Raw genomic sequence first — 8090 nt, forward strand, 5'->3', positions numbered from 1 at the left:
GAGTGATTGGTCCAGTGTGCTGCTCCAATGGATGGGGAGTGGGAGGTGCTCAGCTATTTTTTCGTGGGCTGAGACGCCCAGCTATTGGCCGCTGTTCACTGCGTCTTGTATGACGCATGTACGCGACCTTCTTTTCGTAGCTGGGCACCTCCCAGATGCTCAGCTATTGGCCGCTGTTTGTTGCGTCCTGTATGACGCATGTACACGACCTCTCTTCCGTAGCTGAGCACCTCCCACTCCCCATCCATTGGAGCAGCACACTGGACCAATCACTCATCGAGGGTGGGTCCTCCCAGCGTCATGGAAAGCGCGTCTTGTAACAAACGCGCATTTAAAGTCCCGCTGTCGTTCCAGTCACTTGTGCACACCTCAGATGAAGCTTGGCAGCCGCCTAGCGAAACGGTCATAAGGACCGTGCACCTTCTTGGCGCCCACACCTGCTACCTCCTCCACACCCAGGTACAGCGCAACACTTTGTGATGTTTTTTTTATGATGCTTATCCAGCCACACATGCTGCATATTGAATGTATGTCACATCACCTATTTTGCCACCTGCTGCACGAATAAACCATAGTGCCAGACTTTCCTTGTCTTCCAGTTTGCGTGCATCTACTTTGCTAACGTCTTGAGCACATGGTTTACTGGGTGTTTTTATGCCAGTTAACTACAGCTTCTCCCGAGGGCCTGCCAGCTCTCCCACAAGAATTATTATTCACTATTGCTACTCTATGGTGCATTTCTACATGCCCGGTTCATGACATACTGCTAAAATGCATGCAGTTGTCATGGGACAGCGCGGACCGAGGGGAGTGGCAGCCCAGAATGATTGGCAGCCATGTGAGGTGTGACGAAGGCACACATCCCTCCCAATGCTCTGGTCTGCAATGCCGTATGGGTAATGTAGTTTGGTAGCGGTGGCGACACATTTCCGCTGGCTGGACTGCCCCACATATCTCCTCTCACCAATGGCATGTGCGGCATCCGGAAGAGGCGGTGCTTGTCCCCGCATTTTACCGGAAGTCCGCAACTCGCCTCTGTATTGGAGCGCAGCGTGACCAAGCGTCTAGTGAGACGGCCGTTGCAAGCCCCATCTGGTGCCCGGCACCCCCCCCCCCCACCTCCATCTCACCACCACTTGATGATCCACAATATGGATGTGCCAACTACAAGCCATCTATTTTGATACCACTGCAAATAAAGAGTCTGGATGGAAGGTGCCCGGAATTCCGCTTCTTTTTTCTCCTGTTTGATGGTATACATAACCTTTTTTCACACAATCCGTTGTGCACACGTCCCAGCAGCAAGGATTCAGGAAAACGTCGGTGATCTGGTGAGAACTATTTAGCCTTTATGACATTCACACTGTCTCTACATATGTCAGCGTAGGGAGTGCCACTCAGAGCTTTTCACTTCTTAGTCCATATTCATCACCCAAAGACCACTGCTTTTTCCAAGTGAACCAGTCAGACCATACCTTGCTGTATGCCTTCCAGGTTGAAAGGGGCCACTGATCTTCTAATCCATGTCCACAATCCCCCTAAATTATGGCCCACACGAAATCCGGGCACTGCTCCCCCAATGGACAAGCTTCCGGAGCCAGGGTCCTGAAGCAGTCCCACTGGAAATGAGAACGCATCAGCAATCTCGCTATGCTTCCCAGGTATATGTACAGCCTTAAAATGCATGTTACCCCTTGAGCAAGCTAATACGAATCCTCACAGCACCTTGATCACTGGACCAGATGAAGACAAAAGGGAGTTGGCCGCCATCTCAGCCGCTGTGTTGTCTGATAGAAAACACACCGCCTTATTACTCAGCTCTTTACCCCACAATTCTACTGCCACCCATAGCGGGAAAATTTAAAGAAAAGCTAAATTCTTGATCAGATCCGATGCCAACTAATCTGTGGGCCAGCGTTGGGTACACCACTTTCTTGAGAATAATACCCCAAACCCGACAGACCCAGATGCATCGGTGAACAGCTCCAAGCTGTCCAAATCCCTGAAAGGTTCCAGCCAGTAAGCTAACCCGTTGTAATGTAGCAGGAATTCCCTCCAGACTTCCAAGTCCACTTTGTGCTCCTTGTTCAGCCTGATGAAGTGGTGGGGTTCTACTACCCCACAAGTAGCCAGTGATGGCCGCCTTGAACAAATCCTTCCCATTGGTAACACCCTGCACGCAAAGTTTAAGTTCCGCAACTGTAGATGCCGTAAGGTCACCTTTTTTGCCCCCAACACTGTCACGACTTCTGCCAGTAATCCCTCCCACTTAGTTACTGGCAAGCTGCAGACACCCTCAACCGAACCAATTTCTATACTCAGAAACTTCATCACTGCTCCCAGTCCTTCCGTTTTATCTGCCGCTACCGGAACCCCGAATTCCTGCAAAATCTTGATCATCCCCCCTCAGTGCCAGCTCACAAATTCGAGTTCCCTTGGGCCCGACCCAAAAGAAGTCATCCAAATAATGTGTAATTGCCATGATGCCAGTTCTCTGTTGCACCACCCATTCTAGGAATGAACTGAACAAGTCAAAAGAATGAGCAGGAAATCCAGCACCCCATTGTCAAACATCTATCTAGATAAAATCCCATGTCAAACTAGCAGCTCCGCAGTCGTATACTCCTTTTTTGGTACCATCACGAGGGGGCACGATCAATCCCGCAATCAGTGGCTCAGAAAAAGGGGCCACAGACGCTAATTTTTTTTCTTTTTCTCTTCCGGACCACAGACTCATGCTCCCTAGCCGATTTCAAGTTCTTCGTGTGTGTATAGTGGATTCCGAAGCCCATGAGGGAATTCTAAAGCCTTCGGTAAACCCACTCAACAATGCCCCAGCTGCATCCTTATCAGTGTAATGCCCTAGCCAAGGAGCCATCACCCCGACCTTCACCGGGGTCCTCACTTTTTCCAGACGTGTCAACTGGCCTCTGTTGGCTACCCGATCTCTTGGTTTTCCTGAAACATCACATCCCCATGTGCCGTCCATTACAGAAAGAACACTCGCAGGGGCGTAGCTAGAAATGACTGGGCCCCATAGCAGAAAAAATGTATGCCCCCCCCCCCCCACACACACACACACAACCTTCCAATCCCATGGACCTCGGATCTCCCACCCAAACATTCCTCCAGGACCCTCCACCCCAACATTCCCACACCCCTCTAAGTACAGTATAAGTAGCAAGGTCTATAGGTGTCCCCAGTTTAAGTAGTAGTCAGGGGCGTAACTAGAAATCACTGGGCCCTCTTGTGGCAACAGCAATTTAAACTAAATACTGTACAAACGTTTTAACTCATACATGAACATTATGGAAAATCCAAGTTGAAAATAAACTGTGAAGATAAACAATTTCATCCATCCTACTCCTGAAAAATAAATTCATTTTTTTTACAACCTCCTAGTTTTATTTTCTGTTTTAAAAAGCTAAAAAAGTAGGTTTAATGCTATTGTCTCATATGATGATGATTCAGCTTTTCCTATAGCCTTGCAGTTAGCAATCATGAGGCCCCCAACATGACAAATTCAGCAGTCATGAGGCACATAAATAGACAGCATTTCACATAAATAGGCAGAATGCCCCCTTAATATGGTAGACACCTCTCACCTGGCTTCTGAATTCTCCTGTACTGGCTGCTGTGCCTGGCAATACTGTTTTTGGCTGGATTGGGGATGATGTGTGTTGGGGATGATGTGTGGGCTGAAAGGCCTGGCAGTGATGCTGTGGCCTGGCTGGCGGTGATGCTGTGGCCGGGTTGGCTGGCAGTGATGCTGTGGCCGATGCTGTGGCTGGGTTGGCGGTGATGCTGTGGCTGGGTTGGCGGTGATGCTGTGGCTGGGTTGGCGGTGATGCTGTGGCTGGGTTGGCGGTGATGCTGTGGCTGGGTTGGCGGGCGGTGATGCTGTGGCTGGGTTGGCGGGCGGTGATGCTGTGGCTGGGTTGGCGGGCGGTGATGCTGTGGCTGGGTTGGCGGGCGGTGATGCTGTGGCTGGGTTGGCTGGCGGTGATGCTGTGGCTGGGTTGGCTGGCGGTGATGCTGGGCTGTGCTTGGCTGGTTGAAGTAAATGCTGTCCTGACTGGTGGTGATGCTGTGGCCTTTTTGACTGTGATTCTGGACTGGTTGGCTGGTGGTGATGCTGGGCTGGCTGGCCTGGATAGTTTAGGTAGTGACAGGTGCCCCCTAGTTAAGGTAGTGACAGGTGCCCCCCAGTTCAGGTAGTGACAGGTGCCCCCCAGTTCAGGTAGTGACAGGAGCCCCCCCAGTTCAGGTAGTGACAGGAGCCCCCCAGTTCAGGCAGTGACAGGAGCCCCCCAGTTCAGGTAGTGACAGGGACCCCAAGTGTATGTAGTGACAGGGACCCCCAGGTTAGGTAGTGAGTGACAGGGACCCCCAGGTTAGGTAGTGAGTGACAGGGACCCCCAGGTTAGGTAGTGAGTGACAGGGACCCCCAGGTTAGGTAGTGAGTGACAGGGACCCCCAGGTTAGGTAGTGAGTGACAGGGACCCCCAGGTTAGGTAGTGAGTGACAGGGACCCCCAGGTTAGGTAGTGACAGTCCAGTTCTGGCTGCACTAGCATCCTTTGACAAAATTGCTTGTTATACTGTAACTATGCCATTCCCCGTAAGTCTTGTAAGCTTCCCAAATGGCAACCATATAACAAAAAAAAAAATGCAGGGCATTTTTCCGGTGTGTTTTCCCCTATCAAACTGTCCATAATTGTGAAAGCCTCCATCCAATTCCCGAATGTGCGCGGGATGAGATGAAACCGCCTACGGTCCTCGCCCTCTTCCTTTCTGTGCTCCTTACCCTTGACCCACCTACCAATATTGAAACATTCCAACGGCAATAACGCGAAAAATATCCACGTATTCTTGTTTTAACACCTCCTTTACCTCTTGTTTCAGGTGCACCCCCAACGGCCCTTCATAGCACGTATAAGCCTTGGGGAACATTGGGAGCAAGCCATCTGAATAAAGTTATATTATACACTAACTAGCAAGCAAATGTACGGAGTGAGACTCACAAGAAAGGGAGATTGGGGGGGGGGGGGGGCATGTCTCTCTCATGCTGGGAATACACGATGCATTTTATTCGATCTTTTTTTCCGTCCAATCTATTTTTGTTTTTGTTGTGTATTCCCAGCATTACCGGTCTAGGCACATCCCGTCTGGAGTGCAGTCACAGTGATCTCACTAGTGTATAAAGCAGTACTATATATTGTAAGATTATCTCTTGATACTCCTTTCAAAACTTTTCGGTCAACAGTTCACATTCACCATGAAATAAAGGGTATGACCAGGTTAGGATTAAAGCTGATTTAATGACTTGAAATTAACGATTATTGCATTCTGTGACATTACTTGGAGGTGTTCCTGCTCCCCACTGCAACACCCAGTAAGAAATATCAGGCAGTCATAACACAGGACAAGAGCATGTTCTTTCTATGCTCATGGCCTGTGTCACCACCCTTATTACTCGTTTGCCAGGGATGCTGTGAAATGTAGTCTGGCACTTGTAGGAAATGTAGACTATTGTTCTTCCTACTTTGAGGGCCACGTAGTTGTACTAAATTGACCCACCCACCATCCAGGATTAGAGGGAGAATAGTCAAAAAGATATTGAATACATTTGGTCCATAGGAATGTATTCTGTCCATTGTGTTACTTGTATCCACTGGTTATAGTCAAACAAGTGGCATTCTGTTAGCATTTACTTTTGTTTAATTATATGCTTTGTTGGGCTGTAATAGTGTGTGGATAGCCGTGTTCACAGGCAGTTGCGATTTAGCTAAACTTTGCATAATTGTAAAATGTAGAGGAAGCAGAACTCTCATAATCTACTGTATTTACTGTATTACGGTACATAAGAGTGTGTTTTGAAGCAGTGTACTGTATACGTCACATGATTGTGGAGTAGACCAGACTAAGTCTTCTGTAAATATTTGGGCTTTCCCATCTGCTACTGTGTCAGTACAATATGCTGTTCCACATGCACACATAGTAATGCAATATATACAACCACATTCTACATTGGTGTCTTGTAGCACTCTCTCTTGGAGGCTGGGAACACACTTGGCAGAAGCGCTAGCGTTGCGGAATAATACGTATAATGTTAGTCAATGTGTCTAGCAGCTCTGCTGCATAAAAAAAACAAATGCATATGCGTTTTGAAAAACGCTGGTTTTTTGTTGCATATTTTTAAAAAATGCATATAAGGAAAGTCAATGGCAATGCAGAGGTATTGCGTTTTGGTGCATTTTGCATGCGGTTTTTTTTATAAGCATTTTCTTTAAATAAAAACATGTTTTATGATGTATTTCCGCTTCCTGTTGACTTCCTAGTAATTTGCATAAAATGCATTCACATTCGAGCGGTTTGCCGGCGATTTCGGCAAAACGTTCACACTAGTGCTTTTGAAAGCGCTAGTGTAACCAAACCCTATGGGGCCCGTTCTTACTTGGGCGATTTGCGGTAATTACCGCAAATGGCCCAAAAACTCAAAACGCAAATGCGTAGCCTTCACCATTTTCAGGCAATTTCCCGGCGATTCCGTTTCAGTGCTATCGAAGCGCTAAACGCGATCACGGAGAAATCGCTGCACTGTCCAGTGATTTTCTTTTTCCGCGTGATAATTGCGGAAAAATCACTCCCGCAAAACGCCGTCAAAAATCGCCCACGTTTTGCACTTCTAAGTGTGAATGGGGCCTAAACGCATAGGAGTTTTCTATATGCGAACCACAAACTCGTTAAAACGCACACAAGAAAAACACAAGTGCGGAAAAAATCCAAAGCGCAAACGCACGCACAGTGATAACTCATATCAAGGCCATTTTCGTTGCATTTTATTACGCGTGACTGCAAATTATCGCGCACAATCACGATTTTCTTTTTTGCGCTAAAATGTACAATTGCCCGTGATAATTTGCGCAAACGGCCGTGATATGAGTTATCACGGTTTAATGAATCGGCCCAATTTCTCCTTGGCTGGACTGTCACTCAGTGAAGTGTATGAACAGGCAGTGTGCTGTGTATGTTATGGAGAGTTGATTTGTAACATTTTCAGCCCGAGGCTCAGGGCCTGTGCAGTGGAGGATTTAGTGTTTGTGTATTGTCGAGACGTAATATTCCAAAATGTTTTCACAGTTTTCTACCTGCGGTGATTCTTCATGCAAAAATGTTCCATGGCATCCATCAGCTTACACAGTATTACTATACTCTCTCACCATCGCTTGGGTGGAAAGCACACTGGCAAGGCCCGTGCAGCCGCACAGGGGTCCCATGTACTCTAGGGCCCATGCAATTGCACCAGTTAGGGCCTTATTTCTCTCTGAAACTCAATACAAAGTGATACTAGCTTGTGCTCCAGTCATATACAAGTTTAAAATGTGTCCTACATTAATACAGTGCCTAGAGAATGTGACCTAGGTTCATGAACTTTTATCTGCATTGTTTGGATCAAACCATGATCTGTTATGACCACGCCCACTCACATGGGGCCCGCTTAATTTTCTTTGCACGGGGCCCGCCACTGGCCAGATTTGTACTTTTTTTTTTTTTTTTTTCCCCACCCAAGGCCACTATCACCAACCTCCCGCTGACAAACCACACGCACAAACACACGCACACAATGTATTTAAAGATGCTTATTACCATGCAGTTTGTAGTCGATTCAATCCAAATCAATTGAAAGATTGATCGTTCAATAAAAACGACCAATTTGTTAATCGTTTTATCAATCTGTTTTGTGCATCGATTGCATCTGTAATGTTTGAACAGGTTATCCTTTTTATCCCATTTATGGGCCAAATCAATGCTTTCTGCTCCAACAGAATGGAGCAGGGTGGAGGGCGGACTTGGATTTGAAGAGCGACCAACTGTGATGATGAGTGGCAGCTCAGATCACAGACAAGAAGCTGCTCACGTTTGCTGCCCCTTCATTCCCTGAGTCCCAGACACTTGCCCGGCTGCTGCAGTTCACATGTTTGGCAGCGTAACAGCATGTGTGCCAGCCTGCCCCTTGCTTCCTGGTGCCCTAGGCCATGGCCTTTCTGGCCTTGCCTGAAATCTGACTATGAGAGCACACCCACAATC

The sequence above is a fragment of the Hyperolius riggenbachi genome, chromosome 3 (assembly GCF_040937935.1).
Source record: "Hyperolius riggenbachi isolate aHypRig1 chromosome 3, aHypRig1.pri, whole genome shotgun sequence".
Lineage (NCBI taxonomy): Eukaryota > Metazoa > Chordata > Amphibia > Anura > Hyperoliidae > Hyperolius > Hyperolius riggenbachi.